This window comes from Ornithorhynchus anatinus, chromosome 6, assembly GCF_004115215.2.
Source record: "Ornithorhynchus anatinus isolate Pmale09 chromosome 6, mOrnAna1.pri.v4, whole genome shotgun sequence".
Taxonomy (NCBI): Eukaryota; Metazoa; Chordata; class Mammalia; order Monotremata; family Ornithorhynchidae; genus Ornithorhynchus; species Ornithorhynchus anatinus.
In genome coordinates, this window is record NC_041733.1 from 34,578,604 (window position 1) to 34,595,233 (window position 16,630).

The 16,630-nt window shown below is 42.1% G+C and overlaps 1 pseudogene; it reads left to right on the forward strand.

Moving 5' to 3' along the window:
- The first annotated feature begins 13,781 nt into the window (after window positions 1-13,781).
- LOC100080545 lies at window positions 13,782-15,912 on the forward strand (annotated as a pseudogene).
- Window positions 15,913-16,630: the final 718 nt, after the last annotated feature.

Sequence of the window (16,630 nt, forward strand, 5' to 3'; positions counted from 1 at the left end):
CAGAAGGACCTTGGGTTCTAATCCCAGCTCCACACATCTGCTGTATGACCTTGGGCAAGTCACTTCACTTCTCTGGGCCTCAATTACTTCATCTGTAAAATGGGGATTAAGAGTGTGAGCCCCATGTGCGACAGGGACTGTGTCCAACCTGATTAACTTATATCTACCCCAGTGATTAGAACAGTGCTTGGAACATAGTAAGTGCTTAACAAGTACCATTACTATATTATTATTATGGGTGAGAATTAGAATTTGTCCCAAATGCAGAAGAAGTAAGTAGCAGGCTGGGGGAATGGTGTTAGAGAGCAGTAGAGAAGAGAACCAGCACCGAGTGACTAGGTTGGTTGGAAGGTACTCTACCAAGTAATTAGTAAGGTGCACTGCTTACCACTCAATAAATACACCTGAATGATTGACAGGAAAGGAGAATATGAACTGGGTTAGAGTGGGAGAAGAGGCATAATGATTATGCTGTTCAATTTTAGACTATAAAATTTATGGGCGGTTCCATGAAATGAATACTAGGGCATCAGTGAGTGAAGACCTCTTTCATTCAATCATTCATTCAAATTTATTGAGCACTTACTGTGTGCAAAGCACTTTACGAAGCAATTGGGAGAGGACAATATAACAACGGACACATTCCTGCCCACAACAGTCTAGGGGGAACAGACAAATCAATTAATAAATTACAGATACATACAAATATATCTCTCAAATCCCATTCATGAATTCTCTCTCAGGCTTTGGAAGAAGCAAGTGAAAGCAAGCATGATGACTGAGACCATTAAAACAGATTTTACCCAATGTCCTATGAAAGTTGAAAAATTAAACATCGTTGAATATGAGAAAAAAATCTCCCTAACCTCAAATAAAGCACAAAGGGCTCGTGCAAAATTGGAGTATCCAAACAAAAGCACTACTCTTCAACTGCAATCTTCATCTTCACTGTTCAGTTAAAGCCGAGATATTGCCACTTAGGTGAAAAATGAACTATCTAGAAACAAAGCCCTTGAATCGCTTCCTGCACATCTGTGAAGAAAGACTGCCTCGCCACATATCCCAGTTTTTGCCCTCATTTCAGAATGTGATTCACTTCTTTATATCTGGTAATTTTTCTTGTCTCCTTGCAACTTTATCGCTTACAAAATACATCTGTCGATGAAAATTATAAATAAAATCAGCATTAAGTGGAAAATGTGTTTCCTGTGTGATGTTATCCTTTTTTATAGTTCAAGTCAGAGCTACTTTAAATGGGAGTTGGCTAGTATTCAGCAGTGGAAATGTAACTGAGACCTTGAGCTTTCTGACCCCTACTACCCCTTGCTTTTGAAACCCTCAATATATTTGGAAAATGGATCTCTATACAACACTTCTAGAATATTCTAGAAACATGAAGGAATCATTCAGTGGCTTTTGAGCACTTACTGTGTGCACTCTATTAAGCACTTGAGATAACACTAAAAGAGAATAAAGGCAGCAAAGCCCACAGTAAAGTTTATTAGATGTTTCATGGAAGCAGCAGAGAAACAGCGTGGCTCAGTGGAAAGAATCAGAGGCTTGGGAGTCAGAGGTCATGGGTTCTAATCCCAGCTCTGCCAATTATCAGCTGTGTGACTTTGGGCAAGTCACTTAACTTCTCTGAGCCTCAGCAACCTCCTCTGTAAAATGGGGATTAAGACTGTGAGCCCCACGTGGGACAACCTGATCACCTTGTATCCCCCCCCCCCAGCGCTTAGAAAAGTGCTTTGCACATAGTAAGCACTTAACAAATACCATTATTATTTCATGGAACCCAATGAAAGTCAAAATTTGCAGATTTTGCATCTGATTATATAATATTTGAATTTCAAGGATTTTGTTAATCCATATTAACAGAATTAATGTATAAGAAAGACTTGCAAGTCTTCTATTAACTAGAAATACCTGTACATTTAATAAACTGTTCTTTCATCAGACTCAGCTAAGGTAGCTTAGCTAATCTTATTTAGCTTAAAAAAGGTTGCTCTAGGATAGTAATTTTAGCCAGGTGTAGGGGAGAAGAACTAATATTATCTAATCCTCACTAAAGCAGAGAGTCATTTTCTACCCATTCCCTTGCCACTAATAAAAATAGGATTTATTGGATACCTATTGGGTTCTGAGCATTTACTAAGAACTTGAGAAAGTACCATAGAGTTACTAGACATGATTCCTGCCTTCAGGAACACAAAGTCTAGTGAGGGAGAGATACTGAAATAAAAAATTATAGCTAGGCAGAAGTAATAAGAACATTGTATATAGATCAGCACTATGGCAATTACAAATAAGGGGGTGAGATTAGAAATCACTTGGGGAAGACCTCAATCAATGGCATTTATTGAATGTTTACTGGGATAAGCACTTAGAACATTTCCTGGAGGAAATGTGATTTTTTAGAAGGACCTTGAAGATGGGAAGAGCAGTGGCATGCCAGCTGAAGGGGGGAATGGGGGAGTGCTTCCTGGCCGGAGGGAGAGAGAGATGAATATCATCCTGTGGGGAGCAGCATGGCTCAGTGAAAAGAGCATGGGTTTGGGAGTCCGAGGTCATGGGTTCGAATCCAAAGCCCGGGCTCTTTCCACTGAGCCACGCTGCTTCCCATAGGATAAGGATATTCACCTAAGTGCTGAGGGGCTAGGGTGAGTATCAAAGTGCTTAAAAGGTACACAGCCAAGTGCCCGAGCAATTATGGTATTTTTTAAGCACCTGGTACTTGTCAAGCACTGTTCGTTCTAAGCACTGGCTTGGATACAAGTTAATCAGGTCAGACACAGTGCCTGTCCCACATAGCCTTTCACACTGTAAGTAGGAGGGAGGATAAGCTAATTAAATACCCATTTTACAGGTGAGGAAACTGAGGAACAAAGAAGTAACTTGCCCAAGGTCCCTCAGGAAGCCAGTGGCCGATCAGGATTAGAACTCAGGTCCTCAAAGGGGAAGTGGGTGGGGAAAAAGAAGACTTAGTCAAGGAAGGCTTGTTGGAGGAGATAGCAAGGTTTACAAGGTGCGCAGACTTTTTTTTGTTTTGTTTTGTTGGAGTTTTTTTATGGTATCTGTTAAGTGCTTACTAGGTGCCAGGCACTCTTCTAAGTGCTGCAGTAGATACAAGCTGGTCAGGTTGGACACAGTCCATGTCCCACAGGGGTTCACAATTTTAATCCCCATTTTACAGATGAGGTAACTGAGGCACAGAGAAGTTGGGTGACTTGCCCAAGGTCATACAGCAGACAAGTGGTGAAGCCAGGATTAGTATTCAGGTCTTTCTAACTTCCAGGCCTGTGCTCTAAACACTAACCCACGCTTGCATATGAAGGAGGGAGTTCCAGACTGAAAGTGGTTGGGGGAAAAGAGTTGGTGAGGATAGATAAGATCAAAGTAGAGAGTAGCTTGGTGTTACAGGAGCCAAGTGGGCCTATTGGGTTGTAATAACAGATCAGTGAGTTAAGGTAGGAGGAAGCAAACTGATAAAGGACTTTAAAAGTTAGTGATGATAAGATCTACATGTATCCACGACATGAGTCAAAACTTTAACGACACAAAAATGTAAAGTTCTACCTTGAAGATTCAAGTATTTAAACCCTCTGAGCCATAACCTCTCCCAAGACAACCCCCCATCCCAAAATAAACACTTACATATAGCACTCTCCTTAAAGCAACAACTGAGATGCTACATTTGTATGGCAAATAAGCACAGAATAGAATAAGCACTGAACTGGGTGTCAAGAGACCTGGATTTTAATCCCGGTTCTGCAATTTGCAACTCTGAACCTGGACAGGTCACTTCAGAATAATTACGGTATTTGTTAAGCACTTACTATGTGCCAGGCACTGTATTTCAATTTCCTCTTCCCTAAAATGCAAAGTAAATGCCTGTTCTCCCTCCCTTTCTCAGACTGCAAGCTCTGTGTGGAACAGGGACTGTTTCGGATCTGATTGTACTGCTTCTCCCCCCCACCCCCCCACCCCCCCCCCCCGGCAATTAGCACAATGCTTGGTACATATTAAGTACTTAGCAAACACCACATTCCCATAAATGATTCTGGTTACAGGTCCCGGAGCCAGTTCTTCTGAATAGCACTCCTCTAATGCCAACATACTCACTGTAACTCAATCTTGTTTATCTTACCACTGACTTCTCGCCCTCGTTCTGCCTCTGGCCTGGAATGCCCTTCCTCCGGCCTGGAACGCCCTCTCTTTTCATATCCATATCCAATATTCATATCTTTCCCCACCTTCAAAGCCTTATGGAACACACATCTCCTCCAAGAGGCCTTCCTTGATTAAGCCCTCATTTCCTCTTCTCTTACTCCTTTCTGCCTCACCCTGATTGGCTCCTTTTAATAATAATAATAATAATAATGTTGGTATTTGTTGAGTGCTTACTATGTGCAGAGCACTGTTATAAGCGCTGGGTAGATACAGGGTAATCAGGTTGTCCCAGGTGAGGCTTACAGTCTTAATCCCCCATTTTACAGATGAGGGAACTGAGGTACAGAGAAGTTAAGTGACTTAACCACAGTCACACAGCTGACAAGTGGCAGAGCTTTTATTCACCCCTCCCTCCACCCTACAGCACTTATGTACATATCTGTAATTTATTTATTTATACTAATGTAGGGGGGAAGGAGAACAGGTATTGAATCCCCATTTTCAGATAAGGGAACTGCAGCACAAAGAAGTGACTAACCCAAGGTCACAAAGGCTAAGTGACCAAGTAGCTGGTGTCACTACCAATGACAATCTCCACAAAGCAGACAGCTGTCACCAGGTAAGCCTATGGTTTTTCTCTCTCTCCATCCATTTCTCCCATGTGTCCCACTTACCCCCTACCAAACTTGTTTTTAAGCAGTCTTTTCACAATCGTTTTCTCCTCTGCCCTACCCCCACTTAGCTCTAGGGAGGCCTCACCCAACCCTGCCTCACTCTGCCCCTCCATCAACCCAGAAGCAAATCTTAAGTCCACTCCATCCACCTTTATTTGAACTTCTCCGACTCTCCCCACCCCATCTCTATCCCGACCACACTGGTCCAGACCCCAACACTCTCCTCCCTCTTTTTCTCCAATGCCTCCACTCCCCCGCCCTGGTCCCCAACAAAATACAAGGTGGTAGAGATGGAGAGAAAGATGGCTGGACCAGGATCTGTGCGACAAGGACAGGTTGAGGAAGGAAGGAAAGGTTGGGAAACTGTATGGTGGTCAGGCTCCCCCCAGAATTGCAGGAATAGGGAGAGGGCAAGGATAAAATGAGGCAGATTTGGGATGGGAAAGAGTACAGCAAGTGTGTTAGAGGAAGAGTTGGGGGGGCGGGGGAAAGACAGAATCAATCAATAATACTTATTGAGCACTTACTGTGCACAAATCATTCTACTAAGCACTTGAGAAAGCAGAATACAACAGAGTTGGTAGACATGTTCCCTGCCCACAGGGAGCTTGCAATGTACAGGGGGAGATGGACATTAAAATAAATTATAGATTGTAGATAAGTCCTGTGGGGAGAATATCAGGTGCTTAAAGAGCACAGATACAAGTGTAGAGGTGACACAGAAGGGAGAGGGAATAGGGGAAATGAAGGCTTAGCTGGGGACGGCCTTTTGGAGGAAATGTGATTGTACTGGAAATTTTTAATAGAAAATTGCTTGTCTGGCTATAATTATCTGTTGCCAATTTGTACATTCCAAGAGCTTAGTACAGTGCTCTGCACATAGTAAGCGCTCAATAAATACTATTGAATGAATTAACTGCACAAGGAAGACGCTTGCTGCATATAGCAGCGACACCTTAGTAGGCATGATACACTGATATATATGCTGGATAACTCTCTTGACTACTTAGTGCTATCTTGCAAATCTAGGAAATAGATTTTAAAAGACTATAAAAGTGCTGCAATCTGGAGGATTTTTTGAGGACCATTCTTTTCACATACCTGGATATTCTAAGAGGTGTTTACAGTAAATGAGTCCTCTTATAAATAGAAAGAACAATTACATTTTCTAAGATCACGTAAAATAGTTTTCAATGGATGTGAGTTTTATAAAAAGGCTAAGGAAATGAGTTACCCTACAACATTTTAGTTTCCTTCATCTAATAAATATGCTTATATTAATAAACCAATTCAAGGACTTATTTCCTTATAATATTTTTTTTGGCCACACGATGGCAGGATAGACAAAGAAATGTTCAATCACCTATTATTAATAATAATAATAATGTTGGTATTTGTTAAGCACTTACTATGTGCAGAGCACTGTTCTAAGCACTGGGGTATATAGAGGGTCATCAAGTTGTCCCACGTGAGGCTCACAGTTAATCCCCATTTGACAGATGTGGTAACTGAGGCACAGAGAAGTGAAGTGACTTACCCAGAGTCACCCAATTGTGTGGGAGGTATTAATTATTTGAGTACAAATAAAGTGATCATAATTTTATCATGAATATATTTTATGGTTTTTCTTAAGCAGGCCAGGCACTCTACTGTGGTAGTTACAAGCCAATCAGGTTGGACACTGTCTCTGTCCAACATAGAGTGTATGGTCATACGCCCGTTCCACAGATGATCTAACAGAGGCACAGAGAAGTTGTGACTTGTCCAGGTAAGTGGTGGTCAGAATTAGAACCCAGGTCCTTCTGACTCCCAGGTCTGTGCTCTATCCACTAGGCCATGCTGCTTCTTTATTTGTCACCTTTAGTTGGTTAAGGAAAAATGCACTTATCCTTTTCCTTGACAAATAATGGGGTGTGTCAACACGTAAAAATGTAGCTCTTTACAGTGGCTAAAGGGCTTGGGACCCATTTTTTGCTCACTATCCCTGCCCTGAACATCATACTTTTCTCACTCAGGGACCAGTGATGGGGGAGGAATGGCAGGGGAGGGGGTCAAGAGAGAAGGGCTTCAGTATGACAGTATAATATATTAATAATTATGGTATTTGTTAAGCAGTAACTATGTACCAAGGATTGATCTATTTGATCCAAACCTCCTGGCCCTGACAACAGGATGGACCAGATAAACCCAGCCTGCTTCAAAGCATTTCTAATAGTGAAAACATGGTGTGGTCAGCTTCAATGCAGCACTAAACCATCAAATCGGCATTAAACCAAACACAGTTCATGTAAAACATCAGTGCTGACACAGGCACATCCAGATGGATTTCTTCAGTCATGACCTGCTAAATTCAGCTCCCCAACAGGTAAGTGACATAAAGGACACGCCTACCTTTTGCTTGCTGGAAAACACTGGAGATGCTTAGACTATTTAATAACACTTAATTGAATGAGGAACTGTAGAACTGAATGGAAGTGTACACTTCTGTTTTCTTTTTTGGGATGGCATGGGGAGATTTACTAGTAAAGCTATTATTAACAACCTGTCAGGATATTAGTAAATCGAGAACAGGACATGGGGATATGAATCACTGGTATCTTCAAAAGCAACTTTTATAACAAACTTGTTGTCATCAGAATTTTTTTTTTAATCTAGAGGAGCAGTGTGGGCAGGGAGCATGTTTACCAACTCAGTTATATTGTACTCTCCCAAGCGCTTACTGCAGTATTCTGCCCACACTGAAGGGCTCAAGAAATACAACTGATTGTTAAACTGCTTAGGTGGTACAAAAGGTACTGAGATAAGAACTGACTGGTTGCAACATTGGGAGAAGGGAAATTAATCAGGGTCAGCTTCTGAGAGGTTGTGGAATTTCAGAAGGACTTGAAGAAAGGGAGAGCTGTGTTCTGACAGATTCGAAGGGCGACCTGGGGCCAACCAAGAAGGATATAAACCAGAGGCTGGAGATGGGTAAATTAAAAACAACGTACTATATTTAAGCGCTTGGGAAAGTACAAGACCTTTGGTTTAGAAGGAATGTTAAATCTGACTTTGTGTTGTAAACATGTTATAAGCGCTTAATTATTAAGTTAGATATTAAGTGTAAATGCTTAGTTATTAAGTGTAAACATTTAATTAACTTAATAAACATAGTAGACACTTAATAAATGTGTCCCCTTTTCTCCTCTCCTCCCCTCCCCAACTGGCCTGTCTCCAAGTGGCAGCAGTATGGCCTAGTAGCTAGAACACCAGCCTAGGAGTCAGAAGGTCATAAGATCTAATTCCAGCTCTTCACTTGTCTGCTTTGTAACCTTGGGCAAGTTGCTTCACTTCTCCGGGCCTCAGTTCTCTCATCTGTAAAATGGGGATTAAGTCTGTAAACCCTAGAAGGGACAGGGACTATATTTAACCTGGTTATCTTGTATCTCCCTAAGTGCTTAGAACAGTGCCCAGCACATAGTAAGTACTTAATAAATACCATTATTATTATTATTGTTAGGAGATAAGAGTGAATGGGTAAGGGGGAAATTACTTGGTGCCATAAAACCAATGTTAAAATGTTTGGTACAGAGAAGAATAGATAACATTGAAAGTTTTTTTTAAAAAAAAAACAGAAGAGATTTGTGCAGAAGGACATTTTTAGGATGATGACAACCATCAGAGTGAAGTCTAGACTGGAAAGGTGAGAGTCTGGACCCAGAAAGACCACAGACAAAGACCACTAATACAGTGATCTAGCTGAGATATGACAAGCACCTCCAACAGAGTGGGAGCTATTTAGATTGTCAGAAGGGGTTTATCAGAATCATCAAGCATTCCAAATCACTCTTTATAATTTTTTATCTTCTATCATTAGCAAAGAAGTATTGGCATATTTTGGTTCTGTTTTCAACTATTTCCATCTTGCCCAATTAATAAAATGTTTCATTTTCCCTCTTCATTTACCTTGAATGCTCTGTTTGCTTGTTTTTCCCTCTACAATCTCTCAGCCCCTCCTTGCTATTCATTCAATTATCTCTGGAGTTTTGCAAATCAGGGTTGTGTCCTTTTTTGTATTCACTAGCTTTCTCCCCCACTTTAAAAACATATAATCATAGCTGTGAAAAATTCATGATTTAACTTAGAGCTGTATTACTGTATACCATTAAAGGCATTTGAATACTTATTGTGTGCAGTGGACAATAGTTAAGCACTTGGGAAAGTACAATACAAGAAACACAATTCCCACCCTTTGGAAACTAGAGCTAAAGTTACTAAGTATCCAAAGCAGATATGAAATTAATGTCTCCCACCAGCAAACCAGTAGTGCCATATAGCCTCCACTAGCTCTGAGCCAAACAAAACAAGATTAAAATCAGGATTAAAGGACAAATTGAAAGCTCACAATCCAGAATACTAAAAACATTTACCATTGGCTTAAAAGCACCAAGTCAGCTCACCTCCTCTTAATTTACCTCGCTGATTTCCTGCAAAGCAACCTACACACTTTGCACCTCTAACACCAATTTACTCACTGTTCCTCAATCTTGATTAACTCACTGCTGACCCCTTGCCAACATCCTCTGTTTTAGAAGTCCCACCCCCTTCATTTCAACAGACCACCACTTTCTCATTGTCAAAGCCTTATTAAAATCACATCTCTTCCAAGAGGTCTTCCCCAATTAAGCCCTCTTTTCCCCTACTCACCCTCCTTTCTCCATCACCTACTCACTTGATATTTGCCCCATGATACTTACACACCTGTACATACCTGTAATTTATCTTAGTGTCCATCTTCCCCTCTAGACTCTAAGCTTCTTGTAGGCAGAGAGCTACCAACTGTTGGATTGTACTCTTCTGAGCACTTAGTACAGTGCTCTGCATACAGTAAGCACTCATACCACTGATTGAATACTAAAAGAGGTATTTCTAGCAATTTACAGCCCCTAAAGTTCTAAAGTGTAAGCTCAAGGTGGGCAGGGAACATGCCAAACAACTCTTGGTTTGTACTGTCCCTAGTGCTCAGTACAGTACTCTGCCCACGGTAAGCACTCAACAAATCCTATTGATTGATTGATGGTTCAACAGCCAATTTAGAGGCATTTAGGATTATAGGGTCATGAGGTTGTTCCAGGCTTGGCTCTTTGAGAAACACTGACAAACTGGGTTTAGATTCTAATCTCCTGAAAATTACACTCAGATCTTAATTAACTCATACTAACCTTCCTTTGTCAATCCCAATGTAGCACAGGGAGAACAAGGCACAGGTTGCTCTGGTTGAAAGTCAGGAACAGGAGTAAGGCTTATAACAGCAATCCCCATCTACACCAAAAACTGAAAAACCTCTCCAGCTCAGCTCCACCTACCAAGAAGTTAGAATCCTCCCCCAGAATATTCCAAATGCCCCAGGAAGCTGTGTGTGGTGGGGGGGGGGGGGGGGGGGGGGGGGGGGAGGGTGAAGGGGGGGAGGGTGAAGGGGGGGATTTGGCTTGAACCAACTTGTCACCTGGCTCACAAAAGCGTCTTGAATTCTAATTTTAATTATAAGGAGTACCTGCATAGTAACTTTTCAAGTGTGACCATAGAATAAAAATGACTTTTGAAGTGTTATTTTTTCTATTAGGTTTTTCATGAAAGTGTAAACTAGGTTTTTTTGTTTGTTTGGTTGTTGGTTTTTTAAATACACAAGGCCCAGGGAAAGTTTTTAAAATTGGCCAATTCCTGGCTGGGCCAAAGAGATACTTAGGAACTGCAGGCTGCCCTAAACCCATACAGATTGAGCTTGAAGAGAGATGAACCTGATGGTGTTTGGGTTTCAGCATTAATTATTTTGTGCAATGAAAGTGAGAATCAATAACTCTAAAATTCAGGGGTGCTTAATTTATCAGTATGCAATGTCGAAAGTGGTATTCTTACCACTTACTACCATTCTCTATGCCTGCCCTGGATTTCACAAATTTTCAGTTATAGTTCTTTTCTGAATATTGTGTACATATGTGTATGATTTATACTGACTTATTGTTATTTCTTACAAATTGATTTCTGGGACCTGTGTATAGATAACAGAAAAAAAAAATTTTCACATCAATCTTAAGAAGAAAAACCATTTCTGGGCATCGAAAAGCTTTTCTAGGAGTTTAGAAATAATCAATCCCAAGGATTCTAAGCACCCTAAAAAAAAATCCATTTCCCACCCAAGAAGGATGCACTTTCTTCAATCCATACCTTTCTAACACTTTTTTAATCTTTTCTCGATTTTAGTTCAAGTTTATATGTGAAGGAAAACTTAACTGATTTTTAATAAATTTAGTTTCATTTTTTTCCCCTGACAAGATTGTGCTGTCACAAGTCTTATAAAAAGATAATGATGTCATAATATATTGGATTCAGTCTACTAATCTCCAATGGCATTCTAAGCTCCAATGAAAAATAGTGTCCAGATGTGGCGTCAACTTACAGCTAAAGCATTCAACATGGATATTTATTTCAAACACTTTTTACTGTTCTCTACTTGGATGAATTATTATATCGCAGCAGGCAAACAGGGAACTTCTGAAGCTGTGACATTAAATTAAAATCTATAATTTAAATCTACATAAGGTATGTACAGCATCAGTAAGATATTATGAAGATTGAAATCTACTGATTACTATAAGTTTTCTAGTCTAGTTGAAAGGACACCTGTCTGGAAATCAGGTGCCCTGGGTTCTAGTTCCAGTTTCATCTTTAACCAGCTAAACTGGGTCAAGAACTATCTACATTTTCTGCACACCTTATCCCAGTGGAAACACAACTCGTAAGAAGGGAGAGTTTGAGAGGCACTCTAAGACAGCCAGTAGCAATATAATCAATTCTTCTGCACAGGTTTTCAATCCTGAAATCTCAGGTCCGAGGCTCAGCTGTTGTTTCTCACAGGAGACTCTATCATTGCTGGGTTTTGAGATTTTACTCAGTCCACAACTGATGTAATGCTTGTTTCTTAAAGACCTAGTAGTTTTGTTTTTTTTTAAATGGAATTTGTTAAGCAACTTGAATCAAGCACTAATTTAGCCCTAGGGTAAATTAAAGTTTATATACCAGTATGACTCTATGGGTAGCTGTACCATCTGGGGCTCATAGTTTAAGTTGGAGGGAGAACAAATATTTAAATGCCATTTTACAGATGAGGCAATTGAGAAACAGAAAAAGCAAGTGACTTGGGCAAGGGCTCACAGCAGGTAATTAGTAGGGATTAGAAATCAAGTCCTCTGATATCTAAGCTCTTTCTATTAGGCCACTCTGCTTCTCTTACCTTAGACTTATCTTCCCTTAGTTTTATTTAACAAGGGTATTTATTGCATCCAAGGCTAGGATCCAGCCTAATTAAAGTTACCACTCACCTCTTGAAATCTTTTCCTGAAGCAGAAGTTGTAGATCTGGGAATTGCTGTGAATTTTAGAAGGCACCAGCCCTTCCTCATTCAAAGGTTTCTGACCCATATCACCCCCTTCTCTCTTCTCCCCCTTTCTCCTTCTACATCCCAGCCTGCACATTCTGCTCCTCTGGTGCTAACCTTTTCACTTGTGCCTCATTCTTGCCTGTCCTGCAGGCAACCTCTGGCCTGGAATACCCTCCCTCCTCAAATCTGCTGAATAATCACACTTCCCCTGTTCAAAGTCCTACCAAAGGCTCACTTCCTCCAGGAGGCCTTCCCAGACTAAGCCCCCTTTTTCCTCAGCTCCCTCTCCCCTTCCCATCGCCCCTACTCACTCTCTTTGCTCTACTCTCCTTCCCCACCCTACAGCACTTGTGTATATATGTACTTATCTATTATTCTATTTATATTAATGCCTGTTTACTTGTTTTGATGTGTGTGTATATATATATATATATATATAATTCTATTTGCTCTACCCTCCTTCCCCACCCCACAGCGCTTGTATATATGTACATCTTATATATAATTATATGTGCATTAATTTATATTAATGCCTGTTTGTTTTGATGTGCATATATAAGTATATATAAATATCTACAATTGTATTCCTTTGCTTTACCCTCCTTCCCTGCCCCACAGCACTTGTGTATATATGTACGTATCTATAATTCTATTTGTTTATATCAATGCCTATTTACATTGTTTTGATATCTGTCTCCCCTCTTCTAGACTGTGAGCCCATTGTGAACAAAGATTGTCTCTTTGTTGCTGAATTGTGCTTTCCAAGCACTTAGTACAGTGCTCTGCACACAGTAAGTGCTCAGTAGATACAAGTGAATGAATGAATGAATGAATGAATGAACTTTTTCAAGAAGAATTAAGCCTCAATTTTGAAATTGGTTCCTTATTTGTAATTTGTCGTATATGTTTCGTTTCGAAATCTAAAGATACGCTACTGTTCTAAAGTCTGTGTGGTCAGAGGACATTCATTTTTCACACCAAAAAGTCTGTTTGAATTCCCCATTTTTCCTTCTATGCAAAGTGAATTATTTTCATTTACCTCTATGTCGGCACTGATTCATACTGGATTATTCTTCTGAAAACACACCAGCTGTGTTCCTTTTCAATGATGATGTAGGATTCACCCGAGATGAACCAAACCTTTTATCCATCTTTAACTTGCATGGTGAAGTTCTTCTAACATGCATTTTGACCAGATTTTCCCTTCAGCCATATAAGGGGTCCCAGGCCAGGGACTATTGGGAATTGAACTGCCACTTCCCGCCATCCATACTCGCTTCTAGACCACCGCACAACCGGTGACTCCCCAACAGAGAGGGCAGTGAGGGTGTAGTTTGATATTATCCTCCAGAGGCCTGAGGAAGAATCTCTCCCCTGTGCTCCAAGAAGGGACTCAAGCACTTAGTACAGTGCTTTGCGCACAGTAAGCGCTCAAAAAATACAAGTGAATGGACTCTGATTTCAACTTTTATTGCAGTTCTCCACTTGACTGAGTGTCCATCTTTACAAGCAGACCGTTAATGGCTGCATTAAGTCTGTTTTGGGGAAAAGAGACTTGGGTTGGGGTTGCTAATGCGTGTCTGTTTTCCCGTTGTTTTGAAATGCCCTCTTTTTGGTAACGCGATGTACATTTTACTCACCCTGCAGGTCAGAATCCTCCCAAGAGGCAAGTTTCCTCCAGGTTCCGTGGGTGACCCCATTTTGAGCCCGTCCACTTTGTTGCTAGCAGTAATAAAGATGAAAGAAGGTAAGATCCTTCAGATGCTCGGACAAAGGAGTTGAGCGAACCAGTCAACTCCGCCAGCGTGTCATCCAACAACTATCTGGATTGCGTTCCCAACAACCTTGGTGGCCGAGAAGGGAATGCTCCGTATCTGGAAGGGAAATGTTCTTTCCCGGGGAACCGGCCGGCAACCACCAGCACGTCGTCCGATAGCGCGGAGACGGGTCAGCCCCCATCGTCCGAAACCTTTCCAGAAGCGGTGGTGGCGGGGAAGCAGTACTTCATTGAGAGACTTGCCGCGGCTGTCTGGAAAAGCCTTTCCAATCCAGAGACTAATTCGGGATCTGATCAAATTAACTATACCTATTTGTTAATACGCTGCATCCAGGCCTGCAAGATAAATCCCTAATACATCTATGCTTCCTTGAAATAAATCCCCCCGACCGACATCCCCAAAACCAGAAACTTCTGACGGACAGGTACGCCTGCGAAGTCCGGGGCCAAAACATCTACCCGACCACCGGCGACGCCAGCAGCAAAAACAGGTCGAGGGATCAAGCCACGGAGCTGGCCGTCAGGCTCCTGCAGTGGCCCGTAGAAGTTCGGGTCATCCGGCGCAGAATTCAGACGCACCTGTCGGGATGACCTGGTGGTGTGTCAGGTGGGCGTTTTTTCCTATGATTTTCCTCCAGCTCTAAAAGCCCCCGAAAAGTTGCTGCCTGGCCAAGATCTGTCCGGGCTGCTGAGCTCCAACTCCACCCAGGGTTCCGGCTCGTCCAAACACTGGACTAATTTCATCCTCATAGAAAACGCGAGCGATGCCATAGGGATCCTCAATAATTCTGCCTCGTTCAACAAGATGTCGGTCGAGTACAAGTACGACCTGATGCCAAACCGCACGTGGCGCTGAGGGTGTACCTGCAGGACCACTGCTTGGCTGAAGGCTACGGGAGCAAGAAAACCAGCAAACACACAGCTGCCGACGAAGCTCTGAGAATCCTTCAGAAGACCCAATCCAACATCCCGACCGTGAAGAGCACCCAGGTCCAGACGGTGGCCTACTCGCCCAGGGGCTGCAGCAAGAAGAAGGATCTGAAGGATTTCGTCGTGTACAAGAGCTCCTCGAATCCGGTGTGCACGCTCAACGACACTGCCCAGTTCAACAGGATGACGGTGGAGTACGTCTTCGAGAGGATGACGGGTCTCCGATGGAAGTGCAAGGTGATCCTGGAGAACAAGTTTATCGCCGAAGCGGTGGGGATCAAGAATGGCATCAAACACGAGGCTGCGGAGGAGGCGGTGAAGGTCCTGAAGAAGACCCAGCCGACCGTCATCAACAACTTGAAGAAAGGTACCGTCGAGGACGTGATCTCCAGAAACGAGATCCGGGGCCGCTCGGCCGACGAAGCTTACAAGCAGCAGATCAAAGAGGACGACATCGAGAATCAGCTTTTGCGAAAGATGGGCTGGACCGGCGGCGGTCTGGGCAAGTCCAGCGAAGGGATACAAGAACCCATCTCGGTCAAAGAGCAGCATAAGAGGGAAGGGCTCAGGCTGGACGTGGAGCGAGTCAATAAGATCGCCAAGAGGGACATCGAGCAGATCATCCGAAACTAGGCCCGCTCGGATAGCCATACCGATTTTTCTCCACCGAGCTGACCAACGACGAGAGGAAGCAGATCCATCAGATCTCTCAGAAGTACCATCTGAAGAGTAAATCCCACAGGATCTGCCACGATCGGTATCCGGTGGTAGGGCGGAAGAGGCGTAAGGAGGACCTGCTCGATCAGCTGAAACAAGGCCAGGTCGGACACTATGAGCTCGTCATGCCCCAGGCCAATTAAGGCCCAGAACTGCTGTTCCTTTTCCCTCGCAAACACTTACCGGAACAGGTTGGTGATCTATGAATTAAAGAGAGAGATGCTGCATTTTCTGGTTGCAGGATAATTCATTTGAAGATGTTTCACTTTGCTCATTTAATTTCTAATGCTTGATCAGGCCAAGTTGGAACTCGAGAAGTTCCGTCCCGTCGTACTAGCGTAATCCCCAAAGACAAGATAGTGCAGTTACTGTGGGTCTTTGATATTACTTGTCCCTTCATATTTTAATAGTTTGTGATAGCCGAAACACATGACCAACTCGAAAGGAATTCGACGTCATTTGAAATATGGTTCCCTTGTCTTTTGCCCCGGGAAAGGCATTTGCCATTTTTTTGAGCAGAACGATTTGACAAAAGATATACATGTACAGTTGGTATTAATGACAATAAAAGTTCAGTTTTATTTCCAGAAATAAGGGAAATGCCATATTATTTTGTATCAGCTCTTTAATCTGTGTGAACCTCAGTATTCTAGAATGTCTAATGAAGTAAAATTGTCCCTGTGTTGTGTATACACGTATAAAGTTCTTTAAGAGCCCCACAATATAATACTTTTCATGAAGTAATTTTTAGTGTTCCAGTGTAACTTCTACCACATGGCTTCAAAAGTTCTGAGTGATGGACAATCTTGAGCACATCTGGTTTCCAGCTTTGAATGATGATCTTGTAACTCAGTCTGACTGGTGACAGTCAAGACTAATTCCAAACTCTTCACTGGTTTTTCTTTTTTTTACCTCTAGTTTATCATCTTACTAGTAAAACTACTG